Source organism: Tursiops truncatus, chromosome 16 (assembly GCF_011762595.2).
Source record: "Tursiops truncatus isolate mTurTru1 chromosome 16, mTurTru1.mat.Y, whole genome shotgun sequence".
NCBI classification, from domain to species: domain Eukaryota; kingdom Metazoa; phylum Chordata; class Mammalia; order Artiodactyla; family Delphinidae; genus Tursiops; species Tursiops truncatus.
Genome location: NC_047049.1, coordinates 53,663,171 through 53,684,487, shown reverse-complemented (window position 1 = coordinate 53,684,487; position 21,317 = coordinate 53,663,171). Strand labels below are relative to the sequence as shown.

Here is a 21,317-nt window from a genome sequence, read left to right as displayed (position 1 = left end):
TTTTCCTTAGCAGTGAAGGGCCCCTTCCTTCTTCTTGCATACCTCAGTTCCCACCATCCCTCCTCCCTGAGGGCCCACCAGTGACGGGATAGAGACCAAGTGGTCGTCCAGCCTGATGAGGGAGGGGGCTTGGGCCCCTCAGGGAACTCCCGGGGACAGCTGGAGCCCGAAGGTCCCGAGCTGAGCCTCCCGGGCCTGCGTCAGGCCCGGACACCAGTGTGTCTCATCCCAGAGCGGCATTTCAGGGTTGATGCCACTTGGCCCTGGGCCAGAGGGCAACCCGTGTAATCCCTCTTCACTCTGTGGCTCCCAACCCCGAGATGAGAGGCTGTCACGGAAATGCTGACTTGGGCCAGGGCCTTTTGTCCCAAGGCTCTGGGGCCCAGCCAGGGGAGCCCGAGTCTTCGTCCTGACGTGAGGCCCTGCCCGATCGTCTCCCTGCTGCCCTCAGCATCTCTCCTGAGGCCCCGGTGCTCCCAGGTACCCACAGGCAGGGCCAGGCGAGCCCTGGGGATCCCCTACGCTTCAGCCAGACTCTGGAACCAGGGAGCAGGCCTTGATCTCCCTTCCCGCTGTAGGAAATGCTGACTTCCTCCTATGAACTGCACGACCTTGGGCAAGTCCTTTCCCTTTTGTGAGCATTCTCATCTGAAAATGAGGATAATTATACCGGCGTTTCTGAGAGGGCTGTTACGAGGATGCTTGGAAGCCAGGAATATTCTAAGTGTTGCAGCTTGGGGAGAGTCGGCTGTGTACCAGGCACTAGGCTCCTTAAATACATATATCTCTACACAGTAATCCCATGAGGAGGTACGTTGAATGCCTCATTCTCCAGGGGCTCAGTGTGGTTAAGAAACCCATAGAGCTGTATGCGGTGGAGTGGGGATTTGAACCGGGAGAGGTACCTCGGAATTAAGCCGCCCACGAGGCTTTAGAGACCAGGGGTGGAGCCACAGGACAGGCTCAACGTAGGTGCTCAGGAAACAACCCCCATTTCTACCGGGCGGCCTTTGGCCAGCCCTCCAAGCGTGGCTGCCCGCAGGAGCCGGTGGGTGGCCCCCGAAGGCTGGTGGCCTGCCCCTCCCCTGAGGGCTCGCCGGCGACTCCGTAAGGCTGGGGGAGCCCGCTGCTAATTGCGAGGTAACCTTTGAAATTCTCCTTCACGGTGGGTTCTCTTTTCGGATGTTTTTCAAGGTAATTCATTCCCTTTCCAGAAATTGCTGGTGGAGGAGCATTAGGCAGCTGGTAATTAATCATAGAAGCGGCTTGGAGTTTATTCTTTTAAAAGAAGGAAAAGGAGGAACAGAAAGCCTTGATGGAAAAAAAGAAAAGGAAAGAAAACCACTCCTAGGCGAGGGTGGTAATCAATACCTCGGTGTCCTAGAAACGGCTGGGGGTGGGGATGGCGGACGCGCAGCCTTCTCCCTTTCTTCCCGGGGCTAGCAGATGGTCAGTGCCTGCAGCAGCATCGTGTGTGAGGCTCTGCCCTTAAGCATCAGCTCCCTGCGTGACTCTAAGCAAGCCGCTGCCTTTCCCCAGACTCACCTTTGCCGCCTGTAAAATGGGCGAAGGGCAAGTGTCCGACTAGGAAAGAATATTAAACGACGATGCCTGTTCACTGCCGCATCCTAGTGCCCGGCACGTGGTCATTGCCTGGTCGATATTTTATCAGTTGAGTGAGTAAATGAATGAATGATTTTCTTGGATCTTTGTTAGCTGTCATCAGTCAAGGAGGTGGTCCTGGCTACAGAACACTGTTTCTCTAGTTCTGTTATAATTTAGAGTGACAGCCAGGGTGACAGCCTAGTTATGTCACTTTCCAAACTCATGATGAAAGGACAGGCTTTGATGAAAGGCAGACTCCGGCCAGCAGAGCTCGGGCCCCTCAGTGGCAACCACACTGTCTCTGTGGTGTCCTCAAGTTCAACTTTCCAGGAGTCTGAGCTGTCTGGAGATTTTTTTTTCAAGCTGCTTTCTGGGAAGATAGTGAGCTCCTCGTCGCTAGAAAATATGCAAGCTGGGGTTAGGGCTGCACATAGCCCTCAGGCAGCACTCCTGAGTTTGGGTGAGAGCGTGAGGCTCCCCGGGTTGGACACCGAGGAGGCTGGACTGGCAGAGAGAGAAGCCTCTCCCCTCTGGGAAGGCTGGAGGAGGCCACTGAGAAGGGGGGGTGTCCATGCGCAACTCCACTGCTTTGGTGCCTGTTCTCTGGAGGGAAGGAGGGTGTGCAGGTGTGTGTGTGTGCCCTCGTGTGCTGGCAGGTGCGCATGAACAGGTGTGTGTGATTAGGCTGTGACGTATGTGAATATGCGTGGGTGTGCAAGGAAAGGAGAGTGCCCGCCCATGTAGGAGCGCCCCCACCCCTGTGTGCACCTCCCGTCAAGAACCTGGCACCTCAGACCATCCCCACACACGAGGCTCAGCTCCAGCCTCCCATTCGGGCTGACCAGATGGGCCCTGCCTCCCTGGTGACCACGGCGGAGCTGACTGAGGGGCAGCGTTGGGGACAAGGTGGGCTCCTGAGGGACCCTGGAGGGGAAGCACGCCCGGCCCCCAGCTGGCCACATCCCAGCAGCTGCCCACGGTCACGGAAGGAGATGGTTCTTGGAGGTCCATGCCTCCTGCTCTAGATGCGCAACCCCTGAGTCTAGTCCTAAGAGTGGGTGGTCCCAGCCGGCCCTCCGTGGGGAGGAGGGCGGGTCTGCTTGGGGAGTCCTCAGAGCAGACTGGCCAACCGGGCCCTGGTGTTTTCTTTACTTCTTCTCTCCTCGGCCTCCAGATCCCAGCTTGTGTGCATGTGTGTGTGCGTGTGTGTGTGTCTGTCTGTCTCTCTCTCTTTGCCCCTGCATGTCTTTGTGTCTTTCTGTCTGGTTCTCTCTGCACGGGCGCCTCTCTCCTGCCCAGCTCCCCTCTATTCTCACGGCGGCAGCCCCACTCTCCCTCCCTCTCAGCTCTGTGTCGTCACCTCCATCATCCCAGGACTCTGCAGAACTGACACCTCCCAGGCTCCCACCCGCCGTCTTTCCCCCTGTTTGCCCAGCTCTGGCAGCACGCGTCCTCCCGCCCTGCTCTTTGGAGATGCCCAAGGCAGCGCCCCACAGTCCCGCCGCTGGGAGGCTGTGCGCTGTGTGTGTGGTGGGCCCCATCCCACGCCCTGGGGGCAGGCACCGTCCCATCCCCACGAACCCGCCATGCCGACCACTCAGGATGGAGCCTGATCCTGGCTCAGAGATCTGCCCCCGTGGCTGCCCTTCTGTGCCATCCTGGGCATGTGGGCCACTGGCCACAAGCTAGAGCAGGGGAGAAGGAGGGGGCCTGCATCCACTAACAGCAGCGGTTGGAAACCTGGCGTTTCCCTCCAGCACTAATGAAATTCCTGCTATAATTAGAAGTGAGGTGTCCAGGAGCTGGCTGCCTGGAGGGAGGGGCTGTACGCTCATGAATAAATAAATTGTCCTCTTCTGAGGGGAGAAGGAGCCAGAGGGTGGGCCCCCTGAGAACCGCGAGCCGGGACGGTCTCAGTGGCCTGTGAGGTGGGCAGTGGGCCCTGGTGGCCCCCACTCACCCGGATGCCCTCGGGGACCTCTCTGGGTCCCTGTCCCCTGCCAGCCAGTCTTCTGCAAGTGCCTGCTGTGTGCCAGGCCCACCCAGCCTGGCATTCGAGGCCACCACGCTCAGGCCCCAGCCTCCTTCGCGGGCGTCCTGAGCTGCAGCTCCACCGTGCCGCCCCCTTCCCATCGTTGCCACCGGTCCCCACTGCTGCACCTTTCTCCTGCGCTTCCTCCTGCCTCGAGAGCCCTCGGCCCTGTTGCCTCATGGCTCGAACCTTTGGGAGCCTTCTTCCAGCCATGCTCCCTCCACAGGATAGGACACGGCCTCTTCCCCGCTGGGCCCCGTGGCCTCCGTTCCTCAGAGGCCCTGGTCCTTTCCTCTCCTCATACTCTGATGCCCTGCAGAGTGTTCATCACACTGCTCGCCACAGCGTCTTTTATTTTGTATTCATTACGTGTTGGGATGATAACATATTGGATGTTTGACACTCTTTTTTCATACTAAGTCTCCGAAACCTGTTGTGTATCTAACACGGACACAACCTTGCGGGCTCCGGCGTTCAGTTGCCATGTGTGGTTCTCGGCTGCCATATGGGACCACGCAGCCTCGGCGGCCCCGGTTTCCTTATTTCCGGGGGAGGGGGGGGAAACTGAGGCTGGGGAAGGAAATCTTGCAGATGAGAGTTTGCAAAGCGAGTATGCTCTCTGTAGGCAAGGCTGCTGCCGTCCTGCTGTTCAGAATAAAGAACTGGGCACACCGCACTGGCCATAAAGGTAGACTGAGGCAGGCAGGAGTGTAGCTAGTACCCAGGGGAGCAAACCTCGATGAGAAAAGAGGAGAGATAATGTGGGAGTTCCAGTGCTCACGAGCGTCCCCACCTAATCCCCAAACAGCCCCAGACCAAGGCGTCTCTCACAGGCTGTGCCACAGTGGGGGCCAGTCCCCGCATCACCCCCAGCTTCTTTCCAACCCCCCTTAGAAAACGGGGCTGCGGGTTGGAGCCCAGGAAGGGAGGACGCCCCTGTCCTCCTCCCCCTCCCACATCATCCAGGACGCAGTCTGAGTTGCAGAGGTGTCCAGCGGGTGTGTCCCTGTGAACCCAGAGGTTTCCCACAGGGTCAGGAGATGCCTGGGGTCCCCGCCTGCCCGGAGGGGCTTCCAGAGACAGATGTTTCTCAGGGGCAGACTGGCAGCCGAACAGCTGCCCCAGAGCCCTCCTCCCTCTGAAGCCGATTTTCCCCTCCCCGCTGACTGCACTTTGCTGCCCACTCAGTTGGCAGTCGTACTCCTGTTTGCCTCCACTGAGGCACTGCGGTGGGAGGCCAGGAGGTTCAGGTGCTGGGCTTGTCCTCCCTCTGAGGGGCCCCTGCCCGAGGCAGAGCCCCCTCGGAGGGGCTGCGGAGCGTGTGTGCGCTCCCTGAGACACACCCATCCCCTCCTTCAGCCTCATGCACCTGTGGCCTCTCCTGGTCTCTGCTCCTCCAACCAGCCCCGTGCTCTCTCCCCGCTGGGGTATACGCCCCTTGAAGGCTCAAAGCAGCTCTGAACCGTGTCCCCCGCACAGGTCCTGGTACACCGGTGCTGAATGGCAGCAGGAAGCCAGCAGGCACCCGGACCGTGTGCCCTCAGCTTCCTGTGGAGACGGCAGGGAGGTTTTACCCGGCATGCCAGTTTTTTTTTTTTTTTTTTTTTTTTTTTTTTTTTTTGCGGTACGCGGGCCTCTCACTGTTGTGGCCTCTCCCGTTGCGGAGCACAGGCTCCGGACGCGCAGGCTCAGCGGCCATGGCTCACGGGCCCAGCCGCTCCGCAGCATGTGGGATCTTCCCGGATCGGGGCACGAACCCATGTCCCCTGCATCGGCAGGCAGACTCTCAACCACTGCACCACCAGGGAAGCCCTGGCATGCCAGTTTTTAATGTGCAGGGCGGGCTGTGTTAAGGAGGACTCTGAGGCTGTGTACAGGTTGTGAGAAACAGTGCCGTGCGCTGCATGGTGCAAGTTTGCCCTTTCAGCCCCGGCTCCCTGAGCATCGGGTCTCCTTGTCAGATGGGTCGATTCTGGGCTGTGGCGGTTACAGGGAGGGGCAGTCACCTCAGTGTGGTCCCACACGTGTCAGGCTGCCGTGGCTGCTGGGCGGACCGTGCTCAGGAAACCTTCCAGAGCCCCCGAGTTATGGGAACCACATATGTCCCCAGAGAGCTGACTGGGGAGCCCCAGCCCCTGCCCCCCGACCCTTGTTAATGGAGAGCAGGGGGATGTATGGAAGCTTTTCCCTCACATCTGTCTCTCCTGTTAAGTGCTTCTCACCCGTCCTCAGCTCCAGCTGGCCTAGAGGTAGGGCCTTGGACAGTATCAAAGCCTTGCTGGGTGAACTTGGGCAGCACATCTTGCCTCACAGCTGTTTGGGACCCTCACTGCTTCCCTGAGGCATCTTTGGGGGCCTCTTCCAGAGCCCATGGGAGCATCTCTGCTTCATAACCTTCGTGGAATGCTCCCCTGGTGCCCCCTCCTTCTGGCCCGCGCTTCAGTCGGTGGACAGTCTATGGTGGGACAGCCCTCACTGGGTGGCCCCTGGTGAGCTCCCTCAGCCCTGCCCCCACCCAGACTCTCCACCATGGTCACCGTCTAGGAACCCAACCCCCTGTGGCCCCCTGTCTCTGCCCCCAACAAATGCCAAAGCTCCCAGGTGTCCCCTGCCCGGCAGCTGCAACAATCGATGCACTTGAACCTGTAAATCATCTGGACCATTTTTCTCTGTGTGTGGAAGAAACACAACGAACCAACACCCTTGCATCCTTGATCCAGCTTAGTTTCTCCCCAGTCACAGCTCCAGGAGGGTTGCTCAAGGTCAACCCGTGCCTGCCAGGGCTCCTCTAGCAGCTGCTTGCACGCCTCTGCTGCTGGAGAGCTCACCATCCCCGGGTCCACCGGTGTCAGTTTCAGTGTGATAGAAGACGCAGTATGACACACGCTTAAAGCAAGGGTCTTAGGGACAGACACTGCTGGGTTCAAATCCCTGCTCTGCCACCTATCAACTGTGCAAGTCGAGACAAGTTACTTCATCTCTGGTGCCCTCCGTTTCCTCGTCTGTAAGTGGGCAGAAGCCCACCCACCTGCGGGCAGTGCCGTGAGGCTGGAATGCAGCAGTGGCTACATGGTGCCGGTCTTCCCTGTTGACTGAAGTCTCAAAGAGACACCTCCCGCCCCTCAGCACTGGAGCGGCTGCTTGAGGTTGACATTTGTTCCATCTGGTACCCAGATGCTTCCCTCCTTCAGGGACACTGGCCTTCTGGGTCCTCTCTGGGGCTCTGGAGTGGGAACTGTCAGGATGACACTTCTCCAAAGAGCCAACACACACAGGCCACCTGGGCACCTGGGCTACCTGCAGTCTGATTCTGTGGGTTAGAGTTGGGCCTAGGGCTCTGAATTTTTAACTGGTGCCCCATATAACACCTGTGATCAGGCCTGTCTGGGACACACTGATGCCGGCCAAGGGGAGCTGGCCTAGAGGTAGGACCTTGGACAGTATCAAAGCCTTGCTGGGTGAACTTGGGCAAGCCCTGTCCCTCTCTGTGGCTGTTTTCTCGTGAATAAACCAGGGGTTTAGATGATCTGGAAGGGCTCTTTCTGCTCGTAAAGCCCCATGATAATCAGAAAGACATTCCCTGGTGTGTCTCGTCTGCCAGGCTCCCAGAGTCAGATCTGTGGGTTTCAGCCCATTCCCTCTGGCCACAGACTGTTCAGGTCAGCAGCCGCCTGCCAGCCCCAGAGCCCTAGGGACGGAAAAGCCGTTCCCTGGGTGTGACATGCCATTTAGCGGTGATTCCCCTGGGCCTTGCAGGAGGCCTTAGATCAGGAGGCATCTGCCACTCAGATCTGAGATCTCTTCAGCAAGCTGAACTAGCCCACTGACCTGGGCCTGGCCGAGGGGAGCAGGGCGAATGGGGTCGTCTGGCTCCTCTGAGGGACCTCGGAGCTTTATTGGTTAGCCCACATGGAAACCTAGAGTGTCAGAACTAGAGGATGGCCCTGCGGAGCCCTTTCTTTTTTATAGATGGGGAAACTGAGGCCCAGAGTGGAATTTGCCTGGCCGGGTCCCCAGGGAGAAGTGGGGAGCAGGCCTGGAAGCAGGCCACTCAGCTTGTGGTCTGATCTCTGGGCCACACCAAGCCACCTGTCACCCCTCTCCTTGGACGGTCCATCTGGGATGGGTAGGCCTGCCAGGCTTGAGCCCTAAACCAGCCTCCACAGCTCCTGGGGAGAGATGGGAGCTGTCTCGGGACAGGGACCAAGGGGCTAGTTGCTCCTGAACAGTGGACCCTTTTCAACCCGCACTATCTCAACAGCTCCCACTCTACCCCAAGTCTTCCCACCCCAGCCAAGGACGCCCCGTGGAGGGTTTCCAGGAATATCCATGCGGAGGGCAGCGTGCTCCAGAAATGACAAGGCTCTCACTCCCTGATTCCCTCCCATTTTCCACTCACTAGCGCTCAGGGGAGTTAAGAAGCAGAGGTGAAAAACCAGTCCTTGCCCTAATAAGACCTCGTTTGAGGCAGCTGGGCCCTGGCAGGTGGCAGAGGAGGAACTATTCCCACCAGGGCCTTCACCCCCATCTGGGATGATGTCAGAGCCTGGGGCTCAGGATCTGGGCTACGCCTCTCTGACCACTGGCATCCTGCTCACATCGCCAGCCCAGGTGTGGACTGGGGCCCCAGCTCTGTCTCCTCCCTGGGCCAGGAGTCCTGCCGGGTCCTTGGTTCATGCCGGCACCTGGTACAGGGCCCTTGCACAAGCTAGCCCTCCTCACAGCCTCCATCTGCAGTTAGTAAGGCAGTCATATTTAGTAAGCACCTACTCTTTGTGTGGGTCTGTGCTTAGCTGCTGGGGAGATAAGGAAGCAGAAGACCCTATGCTAGCCCTCAGGTGGCGCACAGGCTGGGCCAAGACTCACATGCAAGGAACAGAATGAGTGATGCCCAGTGCCCCTGGCACCAGGGAGATGTGAAGATCAAGGAGGAGTTTTCGCAGAGTGAGGGTTACGAAAGGCTTCCTGGAGGAGGCTGATTGGAGCTGAAGGATTTCAAGGATTTCACGTAGGGCTAGGGGTGAGGCAGGAAAAGCCACAGCCTTAGGTCAGGTGTGGTCCAAACCAAGACCCAAGACAGGTGCCTGTGTGTGAGTGTTCTTGTGCGTGCGTCGGGGGGAAGGGGGTGGTGGCATTTGTACCAGACCACCAGCAGGCACACACCTGGGCCTCTCCTGCATCTGGGAGGGGCAGGGAGGCGCATTGGATGGAGCGAGGCTGTGGCTCTGCCACTGAGGCAGCCGTGTGCTCAGGCCTGGCTCACTACAGGCTATGCGCCTATTAAGTGGATGAACAGCACCAAGTAGCTATCCTTTGAGTGTTGTGGGAATGAACAATGCATGGTAGGTGCTCAATAAATGCAGATTGAATGAAGGCTATGTGACATACGCTCGGTATCTGCCGAGTGACTGAGAACCCGGGTCAGGAAGCAACAGGGACAAAGAGGTAGGGGGCAAGGCCTGGAGACAGGGAGCAGAGCCTGGAGTGGCCCAGCAGAATTCCTCCAGTCCTAGTTGGTGCCCACCAAGGACTCAGTGTGGGACCTGACCAAGTGGAAACACGGTGGGTAAAGACACTCGGGGCCCAGCTGCGGGGGGGGGGGGAGCCTCCCTGGGGCACACCTGTCACTTCTGGGACAGGAGGAAAATGACTGCCCATCACACCTGTGTCGCTGAAATTCAAAGAACAGCCAAGCCACAGGACCCTTTGACAATAATAATAAAGATAATGTCAGCAGGCAGGGCAGCATCTCCTTTGATCCTGACAACACCCTATGAGGTGGGGACTGGTATCATCTCGATATTGCGGATGGGGAAACTGAGGCAGAGGGAGGCCAGGAAAATAGCCAAAGTCGCCAGGTGGCAGAGCCAGGATGGGGCTTGTGTTGTCTGACCCTGAACTCCACACCGTCCTGCCTCTCCCCGGGCTCTCCAGCCTATGGAACTCAAGGCCCCCTGGAGCATCTTTTTTGACACAAAGAAGGAGGAGGATGGCAAACTCTCTGAGAAATCATTTGAAGTCTTTCATTATCGATCTTTGCATAGGTTCTTCCGCAGCCTTCCCAGCTCCATGGGAAGGTGAACGCCCAGTGGTTAGAGAATGGGCCCTTCCCCCAAATCGGTCTTTTGTAAACCAAAATAAATTATCTGCCAGCCTTTGGTGCCCGGCCTTTTGATAATTCAGGTGTTGAAATGGTAATGACCATGGGGTCAGCTGGGGGAGGAGGCCAGTGAGTCAGATGGGAGATTCAACAGGAATTAAAGGCATTTAATCTCAATGCAATATGATTTTTTCGAAATCTGCCGCCTCTGCACCAAGAATGAGCTGACTGGAGACACCAGGACCCCTGGTGCCGGGTTCCCTGGGGCCAGCCACACCGGGCCTGCTTGGCTACACCAGCGAGGGCCTGAGCTGTGGAGCTTCTGCGCGGTGGCAGGAGCTCCGTGGCTGTGAGTGCAGAAAAGGACACAAAGGGTCAGAGGGCAGCCAACAAATCCCTCAGGTCCCAAGGAAAGCCTGCTACTTTTTTAGGGGCTGGGGAGGGGTCTCCTGGAGAGTAGTAAGGAAGAATTTTAAGAATAGACCTCAGTGAGCAAACAGAGCAAGTGACTTGCCCAAGGTTACCCAGTCAGGATTGAAGACCCAGTCCTTGCTGTCATTCACGATAGTATATTGCTGTGTATATGTGTGTGTGCGCACGTGTGCACACGCACGCACATGCTTTGGGGGAGTCTTTTTTTTTTTAATATAAATTTATTTATTTTTGGCTGCGTTGGGTCTTTGTTGCTGTGCGTGGGCTTTCTCTAGTTGCGGTGAGCGGGGGGCTACTCTTTGTTGCGGTGCGTGGGCTTCTCATTGCGGTGGCTTCTCTTGTTGCGGAGCACAGGCTCTCGGCGCACAGGCTTCAGTAGCTGTGGCACACGGGCTCAGTAGGTGTGACTCGCAGGCTCTAGAGCACAGGCTCAGTCGTTGTGGTGCATGGGCTTAGTTGCTTCACGGCATGTGGGATCTTCCCGGGCCAGGGCTCGAACCCGTGTCCCCTGCACTGGTAGGAGGATTCTTAACCACTGCGCCACCAGGGAAGCCCTTTGGGGGAGTCTTTATGGCAGTAGTGTTCATTAACACTCTCTCCGTGGCCTTTATATGCATTATCTAATTTCCTCTTCGTAGAGCCTGTTTTGCAAATGAGTGAACGGTGGAACAGAGAAGTTAAATAGCTCACCCATGGTGCACAGGCCCTGGGAGCGGGGGTCAGAATTTGAACCCGGTTCCAACTGACTTTCAAGCCTGAGTCCTTAGCCAGACCCAGGGCACGGAGCACTCGCTCTGGGCATTGCTGGGGGAGAGCCCCCCACCAACCAGGAAGATCAGAGGGGGCTTCCTGGAGGTATGTCAATCTTGTCTCTGACAGACCGATATCTTTAAATCTTCAGGTCCTGAGCTGTGTAAGGTCGAGTCACCTGACCTCCCAGGCTCTTCCTCGTCATCATGAAACGAGAATAGGGCCTCCTCACTAGAGCCTAGAGGATTGGGCATGTAGTAGGTGCGCTCCCCAGATCCAGCCAGGATTCTGAAGTAGCCAGTGCAGCCATGGGTCAGGCCTGCGCGTATCGGGGCCCAGAGCCCCTCCCAGCATCAACTCGAACTTTTCCCACGGCCAGAGTGAGCTCAGCTGCAGGGGCGCCTGGGCCACACGGCTCCCACTGGGAGGGGCAGGAGAAGGCTGAGGCAGAGCGGGTGGAAGTGCCCGTGGGTGGAAGTTCCCCTGGGTGAAGACCACAGGCACGGCCAGTCCCGGCCACCCAGGTGTTGGCTCCAGAGAGGCACATAGGAAGAGAGGCCCCACGGTGGATCCCACCTCTGTTTGATGAGTGGAGAGGAGCTAGTGAAGCTTTGGATCTATAGAAGGACACGGCCATGCCCTTTCTCACCAAGCTTTCCTCAAATCCTGCATGTCAGCGCAGAGACCAGATGTGGTCAAGCAGCGGCTCTGCTGCCCTGGGTGCTGGCAGGGAAGGGAAGCTGACGTGGGCAGCCCCTTTGCAGCAGAGATGTCCTGTGGCACATCTGGGCTTTAAAATCCAAACCCAGTGGGCACGGGGGTTGGAAGAGTTCAGAGTTCATTCAGAAATAGCGGCAGAGTGGGGGAGAATACACAGAAAACAGGTGGCACAAAGATGCCCTAAATGTGAAATTCTGGGGACCCTGGATGTTAGGGGCTGGGGGAGCTGGAGAGCCAACAGAACCCATCTTCCCTAGATAGGGGGAAACTGAGGCCCAGAGGCTGGAAGGGGCTTGTCCCCGCAGAGGTGTGTGCAGCAGCTCCTGCTCTGGCCTGCCCTCCCTGAGGGGTTTCCGCCCCCCTCTCTGCCTGACCTTCCTCCCCAGGCTCTTCCTGAGCACGAGCTGGAGGCGAGGGAAGGAGCAGGACAGGAGAAGGGGGTCCGTGTGTCTCGCCTGGGGCCCCTCACTAGGCCTTGGAGATGCAGAGCCAGGGGAGTCCTCAGGAAGGGGTGGAGAAGGCCAGCTTCGCACTCTGAGAGCCCCAGCTCCATGTCGCAGGCCCGTGACCCTAGAGAGGTTTCTAAATTCCTCTGGGCCTCAGTTTCCTCATCTGTAAGATATGAAGGTCAGAAAGCCCACGGGCTTGTTCTGTGGCTTAAGGGTGGTCACAGTGCCTGGCTTGTAGGTGTGCAGTGGAGGTCAGCTGTCATCACCATCATGGCGGGACATGGTGGGGGGCTGCAGGACAGTCCCGTCTTGCCGAGGGACTCAGTTGGGAATCTGCCAATCTGATTTGAGGTCATTCTTCGCTAATAATCCGGTGGCATTGGGAAGCCTCTTCTCTCTGTGGGCCTCAGTTTCCCCATCTGTCAGCAAGGGGGTAGGACTAGCAGATGTGGGAGGCAGAAGGCCAAGGATTGGAGTTTGTGGAGTGGAGTCACAGGGTGCATCAGCTGCTAAAACCATGAAAACTGTCAGGTACCCGCGGCCAGAGCTGTCCCGGAACAAGGCCCCTCAGGGATCCCACGGGGTCCCTCTGCGGTCCTGGAGCTCCACTGGGCCGGCCGAGGGCTCCCGACTGCGGCGGGGCCTGGAATTGCTCTCCCCGCACAGCCGATTGGTGGAGCGCGGGCCTGCTCGCAGCGCCTGGCAGGGACCCGTAAATTGAAAACATGATGTTTCCTGTCGGAGGCCAGCGCGGGGCTGGACTCGGTGTGGCCTTGGAAAGCTGGCCTCGCTCTCAGGAAGCCCTGCTCCCCACAGCACTGCCACAAAAACAGTGGAAAAGTGAAACCTTTTCAAGTCTGTGTTTCCACTGTAAACAGGGGATGAAAGCTGGCCCCTCGCCTCCTGGCGCTGCTCGGCCCAACTCCTCCACCCTGAGCGCTGGCCTGCCCAGTCTTCGGAGGCACCTCAGCTGCCCCCTCTGCCCCAGACAGTGCCCCTCCGATCAGAGAAGACCTGTGCCCCTAATTCATGAAGGCTTCTGAGTTTAGTTCAAGCATGCCCAGGCCCAGCAGTCCTTGGCACCCATCCAGTGAGGTGAGTAGGGCGAAGGGAGAACACCAATGCACAGAGAGGTACAGGACTCGCCCAGAGTCACAAAGCAAAGTGAGGGCATCCCTAGTCCCCTCCTTCCTGCCTGGAGTGACTTCTCATGGGTGAGCACGTGTGCCTCCTTGAAGCTGCTGCCTACATCCAGCAAGAGTTTCTTTGACGTCCTGTGAATGGAGAACGTAGCACAAGTAGCCTGTAGTGGAAGTGGCTTAGTTATTTTAACTCTAATAATCTCCTTTTTTCCTTATTGTAAAAGTAATGCATGCTTGTGGTAGAAAGTTTGGAAGTCACAGAAAAGTTGGAAGAAGAAAAACAAAACCTGCCCATCATCGTTCCAACCAGGGGTCATCCTTGTCAACATTCTGGTATATTCCTTTCTGGTCACTTTATAATTCTCTTTCCTTCCTTTTTGGACTTACGTCCTAAATGGTTTTCAGGGTCATTCGTTGTTCCTAGGAAACGTGATTCTTTTTTGTGTGTGTGTGGTATGCAGGCCTCTCACTGTTGTGTTCTCTCCCGTTGCGGAGCACAGGCTCCGGACGTGCAGGCCCAGCGGCCATGCCTCACGGGCCCAGCCGCTCTGCGGCATGTGGGATCCTCCCGGAAGGGGGCACGAACCCGTGTCCCCTGCGTCGGCAGGCGGACTCTCAACCACTGCGCCTCCAGGGAAGCCCAGAAACGTGATTCTTGATGGCCCTGTGGAGGGGCCCGGAGGAGAGCCAGGGCTGCAGCCTCCTTCACAGGTCTGCTCGGCCCTGGCCAGACTGGCTGTGATGTGACACTGTTGCGGACTCAGCAGGGAGAGGCCCCCCAACCTGCAGTTCATGGTGAAGGTGGCCTGGCCTGGCCCCGGGGCTGGAGAACCCAAGTGGCTCTGATTTGTGTGTGGCTCTGGGCCTGTCTCCCCATCTGCTAAACAGGCAAAAGGGCAGACGGGCTCCATCCAGCCCTCGTGCCTCGTCAGCCTGCTTCGAGGCCTGCTTGCCAGCTGCCTGCGGACACGGCGCTCCATTCCTTCCGTGGGTCAGTCTCAGTGACAAGAGGCCCCTGTTCCCGGCCCTGTTCTCCCGAAAGCTGCGCCTCCGCCGCTCCTGCCCCTTTTATCCCGCAAGCCCACCCAGACCCTCTCCTCCCCAACCCTTCCCAGTGGGGGCCTGGAGCCCAGCTGGGCGGGGGGTGGCAGGGGTCCCGGGAGGAGCCATCTCCGGCCTCCTCTGCCCACCAACATCCTTGGTGGCCCTAAGACAGTTTTATGAAGGACGGATCGAGGCTGTCTTCCTCCTGGCAGGTTTATTTCTTCATTTTTCAAGTCCTGCTCTGATTTTTCCAGGTCTCCCCGCTCTCTCCCTCCACACGCTTCCCTTCCCTCCCCCTCTAATCTGTCAGCCCAGCCAGGAGAGAGGGCCACTGGCCTCCAAGGTGATTGAATTACTGGGGGGGAGACAGGCCACGGTTTTCTGCCTGAGTGCTCTTGGCTTACTGCCCTTGGAGAGGGGCTGAGGGAGGGGATGTGATGGCGGCGACTGTGGGCCGTGGGTTTCCCAGACGACCCCACTCTCCCCCGTCTGGGCCGCAGATGAGCCCTGCCACTGACAGTGCAGGCTGGCCCACGGCCACTGCTCTGCCACCCTGCTCTCCCCCAAGCCCAGCCCTGCTCAGGCCTTGATTTCACTCCCGCTGAATGGACAGGTCAAGGGGAAGGAGAGGCATCAGGGCAGCTGTGACTGCTGACTCACACGTGAGAATTTCCTAAACATCTGCTATCTCTGTGTTGCCAGCCAGGGCCCCAGGATGAAGAAAAGAAGGGAGGTTAGCACTTGTAAAACATCTACTGTGTACATCAGGCATGTTCACATACATAACCACCCCCCTCCCCACAACAGGAGTAACTCAAAGATAGTAGCAGTTAAGTGTTACTGGCCTCATTTTTACAGCTGAGAAACCTGCCCAGTACAGACTCCTCCCGATAACCGGTGGGCTCATGAGGGTCAGGGGCCCTGTCTGGGTCCTCTCTGGCTCTCCAGGGACAGCAGAAGGCCAGACACTCAGAAGGGACCCAATGAATGCTTGATGAACTTGGTTCTACTGAATTGAGACCAGAGAGGTGAAATCGCTAGCCCAAGGTCACACAGCTAGAAACAGAGTCCCGCTTTGCCTGGCTCCAAGCCACCTCTCCTGGTCCGGGCGTTGGCGGGAAGGCCTGCCTTTCTAGCTGGCGTTGTCCAGCCACAAGGCTACTGTGGCGGGTCAAGCGAGAGCTTGGTGGCTCCAGGTCTCACGCCCCTCCCGCTGGTGTCTGTGCCTCCGCTGCTCAGGCCCCCACGCTGTCTATCCAGCCTGCCTTCCCCCAGAGCGGGGGCCAGAGGGGAAAGCCCCCTCCCCCGCTCTGCTCCGCACTCCAGCTTATGGAAATGAAAAACACATTGGCTTCATTATCCCGGACTGAATGAGCAGGGTTGCCATGGTGACAGCCATCTCAGGCCCGTGAGGGGGCAGGGAAGGGGCTGGCGAGGCCGTGGCAAGTGGGACCGGGCAGCGGGTGAGCAGACTCGCCGGTGGGCAGGCCTCAGGGACATCGGCCACATGTGCTACCTGCCCTCATGTCAGGCCCGGGCTTCAGATCACTGTCCCTGGCCAGAGAGAAGCAGGCAGGCCCCATCCTCCACGGACTGGCCCCTCGTTCACCTGTCCCACCACCTGTCCATCTCTTCCCTTCCTGGAAGGGTGCCAAGGGTGCTTCACACCATCCTGGAGGTCAAGAGGGAGGGAAGAGATGGGAGCTGGGGGCCAGGAGAGGGCTATGGCCTGTCCCCAGCGGAGACCAGCCCTGGGACTCCACTGGCCTGTCCGGTGGCATGGCCTGAGGAAATGGCTGAGGGTACCAGGCCCTGCACACTCCAGCACTCCTGTGTGACCAGGGTCATCCTGGTGACCTGTCCTTAAGCATAACCCTCTTACAAGAGGTTGGGTCTCGAAATATCCATCAGGACAATAGGTGTGATGGTAGCTGTGGGGATGCCAGCAGAGAGTCCTGGCCCAGCACAGCCTGTGCCCGCAGAGGCCCCAGGCAGGTGTTCTTAGCTCCAGGCCTGAGCTGGGCCATCCCCATGGCCCTGACCCAGAGGCCCTGAAGCCCAAATGGGTCCTTGTCTCCCCAGGGCCTGGGGACCCCCTTGCTCTTTGGCCTGTCACCCAAGGGCTGAGTCTAAGAGCTGCACCCTCGGGTAGGCCCTGGCCCTGCCACCCCTGTGCTCAGGCTGATTCAGGGAGGCTGGCTGCACCCCTTTTCTCTTCTGGGCTCCCTGGTGGTCTGGGAGTCCTAGCCGGCCCTCTGGAGTGGCCCCGAGCAAACACTGCCACCCGCTCCGAGCAGGCAGCCTGGCCGGTCCCTTCATGTGATCCAGAGACATTGGAGCAGCCTCTGAGGGCCCCTGCTGGAAGGTATCGGGCACCCTCAGGAGACTAACCTTTCAGACAGTACCGGTCAGAGAAATCCAGTGCCGACCCCAACTCCAATTTCAACCTTGACCCTAACCCTAACCCCAAATCCAGCCTCAACCCCAGTCTCCTGGGCATGTTTCCAATGGCTCTCTCACCCAAGCTGCTGTTCAAGCCATTCTGTCCACCCGGAATGCCCTCCCCTCACAGCCTGCACGCTGCCAAGTCCAGCCTCCTCCCACTTCCTATTTTAGATGAGGAAGCCCAGGCCGAGAGAGGCATGTGACTTGTCCAAGGCCATGGAGAGTCAGGGCAGCATGACCTGGGGTGGCATGTCCCTTTTCCAGGAGGTCGGGCCTTTCATTCCCCACTGGGATGGGGCGAGGGTCCAGGTGACCCTGGACGAGAGCCCCGCAGCGCTAGGGGCTGGTGACAGTTCCCTGCCAGAGCAGGTTTGGAGGGGAGGCAGAGAGCACCAAGGTTTCAACTCCCTGACAGCTGTTCTCAGTGGGGAGGAGCCTGGGAGGGGTGTTCAGGGGCTGGCCCAGGCCTTGCTGACCAGGCGGCAATAAACCCAGACTCCGTCCTGCAGCCCCGCCCACAAACAGGTCACGTGCCTCTAAGGAGACAGGTGGTGAGCGGCCACCAGCAGACGTGCTCCGGGTGTCCGTGGCAGCAGACGTGCTCCGGGTGTCCGTGGCACCGCTGCGGCCTTGCCTGCTGCCAAATGCAGGTTGGTGCTGAGGGGAAGGCAGCACAGGCAGGAGAAACCCCAGCAGCTCCCCGTGACGGGAGATCGAGGGGTTCCCAGGCAGCCACCTGCAACCGGATCTCAGGGGCTCATTCTAAAATGCCGATTCCCCAACCCTCCCGGGAGGCTGGGGCAGAGCCCAGGATTCAGTGTGTCTGTAGCTTCCCAACGCCCAACCTGTGGGCGGTGCTTGCCTTGCTGCCTCCAGGGGCCTGGCCAGCCTCAGGGTCTCGGGCCCAGGCCTTTCTGCAGAGGCCCCTTCCTGGTGCTTCTGGCTCCTGGGTCATGACCCCTTGCTGACTCTCCCTGGGCCTTGTCCTGCGGAGGGCCGGCCCCAGGCCAACCCTGAAGTCTTGTGCCCTCCCCTTCCCCCTCTTCCCTCTCATCCAGTGTCTACCCACCCCAAAGCATTTGTCCCCCGCCGTTGACCTCCCCTGACCCGGCGGCTGTGTGTTCCGGGCCCGCCTCCCAGCCACCACCATGGCCACCGCCCGGCTCCTCGCCTGTCGGCCGAGGGCGTCTACCGGGCAAGGCTGTCATTTTCCCTGCTGGGGATTATAGGTTTGGGGCTGAAGGAGTCTGAGCTGGAGGAGGAGGAACGGGGACTCTCCCCCTGGTGCCAGTCCCGAGAGACACCTCTCAGGTAGGGTGGCCTGGTGTGGAGTGCTCTTTGGGCCGGGATGGGGACTCCTGTAACCCGATGTCACCCCAGCTCTGTGTGTACGTGTGTGCATGGATGTACACACCTCTCAAAAGGATCAAGCACTCTCTCATGCCCGTTAGAGTTAATCCTCCCAACCATCATGCAGGCAAGCCCACCTCATTTCCCAGGTAGAAGAGACAAAACTCCGAAAGGGCAGCACACTGGCCACAGTAGGTTAGGTCGGAGTCAAGACATGGCCTATCCCTGCTCTTGACTGCTGCCCGGTTTGGCAGCCTCTTTGCCCTGCCCTCCCCCATCCTCCCACCTGTGAGGGTGGGGCGACAGGAGAATTGGCTGGGAGATCACAGAGGGCCCGAGTGCTGGGTCCCCCATTCGGTGTGCTATAGTCACTGTGCCAGCTGCTGGGGAATGCCCTGTGGCATGCGTCCCTTTTCTGCTCCGTCATCACAGTGCCCCCAGGGCTGGGTTTAGAAGGGTCAGGGTGAGCCAGCCTCACGAGTGGGCAGCACCAGTTCTGAGCATGTGGAAGCTGGAAACATCTCGTGGTTCACAGCTCTGGGAACTGGGATGGGGTTTAACACCAGAGGGGTGACCCCAACCAGAACCAAACGTGGGCCCCCTCGTTGTCCCCTCTGGGGGAAATTCAGTGAGCATCTGTGTGCCAGGGACAGGGTCCAGGGACCCCAGTAAGCTTTGAGGATTTGAGGGAACACGGTGGAGTGGTTCTCAGAATAGGCTCTGCAATCAGACTGCTGGTGTTGGGAATCCCGGGCTCAAGTCACATAACTTCTCTGAGGCTTGCTGTGTGTGACGTGCACTCAGACGAGACAAACCTTAAAACACTTAGTATAGTATGAGGTATGTGGTATGAGTTGAGACGTTCACTAGTGTTCTCAGTTTTTTAGGTGCTAACGGCCCTACTCCCTGCCTCTGAGCAGTGAGGACCAGAGTGTGAGGGCTGGCAGTGGGGTGGGACCCACCCAAGGGTGGGGGATGGGTAATCGGGGGCAGGGGAGACCCTGGAGCCAGCGTTTCTGATATGCAGGAACAGGGCTCCCCAGGTCGACGACCACTCCCAGGGCTAAGCTGGCCGGACCTCTGCAGAGCTGACCCACAGGTGGCCAGGTCACCTGGGCCCATCTCAGGAGTAGAGGCTGCGGGGAGGCCTGCCTGTTCTTGGGAATTCACGGCATGTTTGCCTGTCACAAGTGCCTCGACAGGGAAGATGTGTGAGTGAGCTTTGCAATTCTGTTTTCTCTGGGGGTTATAAATAAGCTGCATGCACGCCCTGATGCCGCCCAGCCTGAGGTGCACACACCTGCCCACTCGCATCCACGCGTGGAAACGCACTCCATGTCCTGCCCGCCGTTCCTGGGGGTGGGAGAAGGCACTCTCCTGGGAGCTGATCTCTAGGAAGGGAAAAACACAACTGCTACCTGGCTTTACAGGATCCCAGAACCATCCAGAATCAAGGGCTCAAGCCTGGGAGGATGTCCCAGTGGTTGGAGAAACAGGGCGTCTTATGACTCACTAGTATGAATTTCAGGAGTCTGCCTGAATTTCTGGATCTAAACCTTGGCCCTGCATCTTACTAGCTGTGTGCCCCTGGCCATGTTGCTTATAGAGCTCCGTGCCTCAGTTTCCACATCTGTGAAATGGAGCTAATTGTAACATGTACTTCATAGGATGGTTGAGAGAATAAAATAAGTAAATGTGTGTAGAGTGCTTAAATCAGGACAGACACATAGTGAGAGCTCAGGAAGGTCTGGCCATCATCATTATCACCATCATCATCTTCATCATCGTTAGTTAAGGGTATACCTAGATTTTGGCATCAGACTGGGGCTTGAATTCCGGCTTTGCCTCTTGCTAGCTGTACGAACTTGGACATGCTACTGAGCCCCCAGTCCTCATCTAGAAATTGGACCATTACTACCTACTTCATAGAAATGTTCTGGCCTTAAAGGAGATAAAGCTTATAAAGGATGCAACATCAGGCCCTCAGAAAACGTTAGCCAGTGCTACGTCTGCCTCGAGGTGGAGTGTAGGGGCTGGGGCCTCTGGCTCAGGGCCTCTGGGTAGCTCTGCTCTGGGGCCTGTCTTCCTGGGGAATGTTTAGATGCAGGGGGGATTGGGGGGAGGCTCTGGGGAGGGGAGCAGAAGGGAGAATTCCAGGAACCTTTGTCTCCCTTTCGCCACCAGTGGAGTAAACCGCTAGCCAGAGCAACTGTCCCCGCCCTCCCTGTCCCTGTCACTCCATCCACCCCTCTCGGAGGCTCGGAGACTGGCAGGTGTGACTCACAGCTCTGCCACTCACTGGGTGGCCTTGGGCAGGTCACTTGACTCCTTCCATTCCCTCCAGCCAGGAATAATTGTGACTGCTTCCCCTGGCAACTGGAGAGAGTGTTAAATGAGACAGAGCGTGTGGGGCACTTAGCATAGTGCGCCCTGGGATAAGTGCTCTGCAGATTCCATCACCGGCCCCTCTCTGCTTCCTCTCCTCCTCCCACTCACACCCCAGCCCTCCCACACCTGCTGCATGGATGGTGTCTTCCCAGGCCAGACGTTTAAATATTCCTCTCTGGGAAGCTGGGCTCCGGAGCCACGTGAGTGAGCCTGGATAGAGGGAGGTGACTTCAGAAATTCAGACCTTCTCTGTGCTGATGCCATTCATCTGTGCCAGCCATGCGAGGCTGAAGCGCGCTGGACCGTCCGCCACCCGCCCCAGAGCCGTTACTGTTCCCTCGAGGTCCTCGGGTGCTGTCAAACGCAGGCCTGTTTCCAAGCTGTTTCTAGCATTTGTTACCTGCTTGGCCATAAAGCCCTGGAAAGTGGTGATCTGGGGATGAATAGCTGCTTGCACGAGTGCAGGGGGGAGGGACGGAGATCGGTGCCCACGTTTCTGCAGAGCTGACATTTTTGCACCTCTCCCACCCGGCGCACTGCCTGGGCGAGTGGGATGGTGAGACCTTGGGTAATTGTCGGGAGCATCCCAGGCCAAGCCTCGGTCTCTTGGCAGAACTTCGGAGGCTGGACTTCTCTGTTGCCAAGGAAACCAATGTGTTCCCTGGAAAGGAAACCACAGCGCCTTTGGCTGTTAAGACGCCCCCCCTCCCCACCAAACAAATGAGTTCCCTCCAAAACTGATTCCCCCAAAACTGTTGAGTCGGCAGCATCCTGCCTCCTACCTCAGCCTGCTAAAATTAGAGAAAATGAAATCTGCCCCTGACCTTGTGCTCTCCACCTCTTTTTTAAACATTCTGCTG

At 58.2% G+C, this 21,317-nt stretch overlaps 1 protein-coding gene across 8 annotated transcripts in view; it reads left to right on the top strand.

Annotated features, from left to right (window-relative positions):
• Positions 1–21,317, top strand: part of ZMIZ1 (zinc finger MIZ-type containing 1) — a 231,882-nt gene that overhangs the window by 88,441 nt on the left and 122,124 nt on the right. The gene's annotated exons all lie outside the window — the stretch shown is intronic.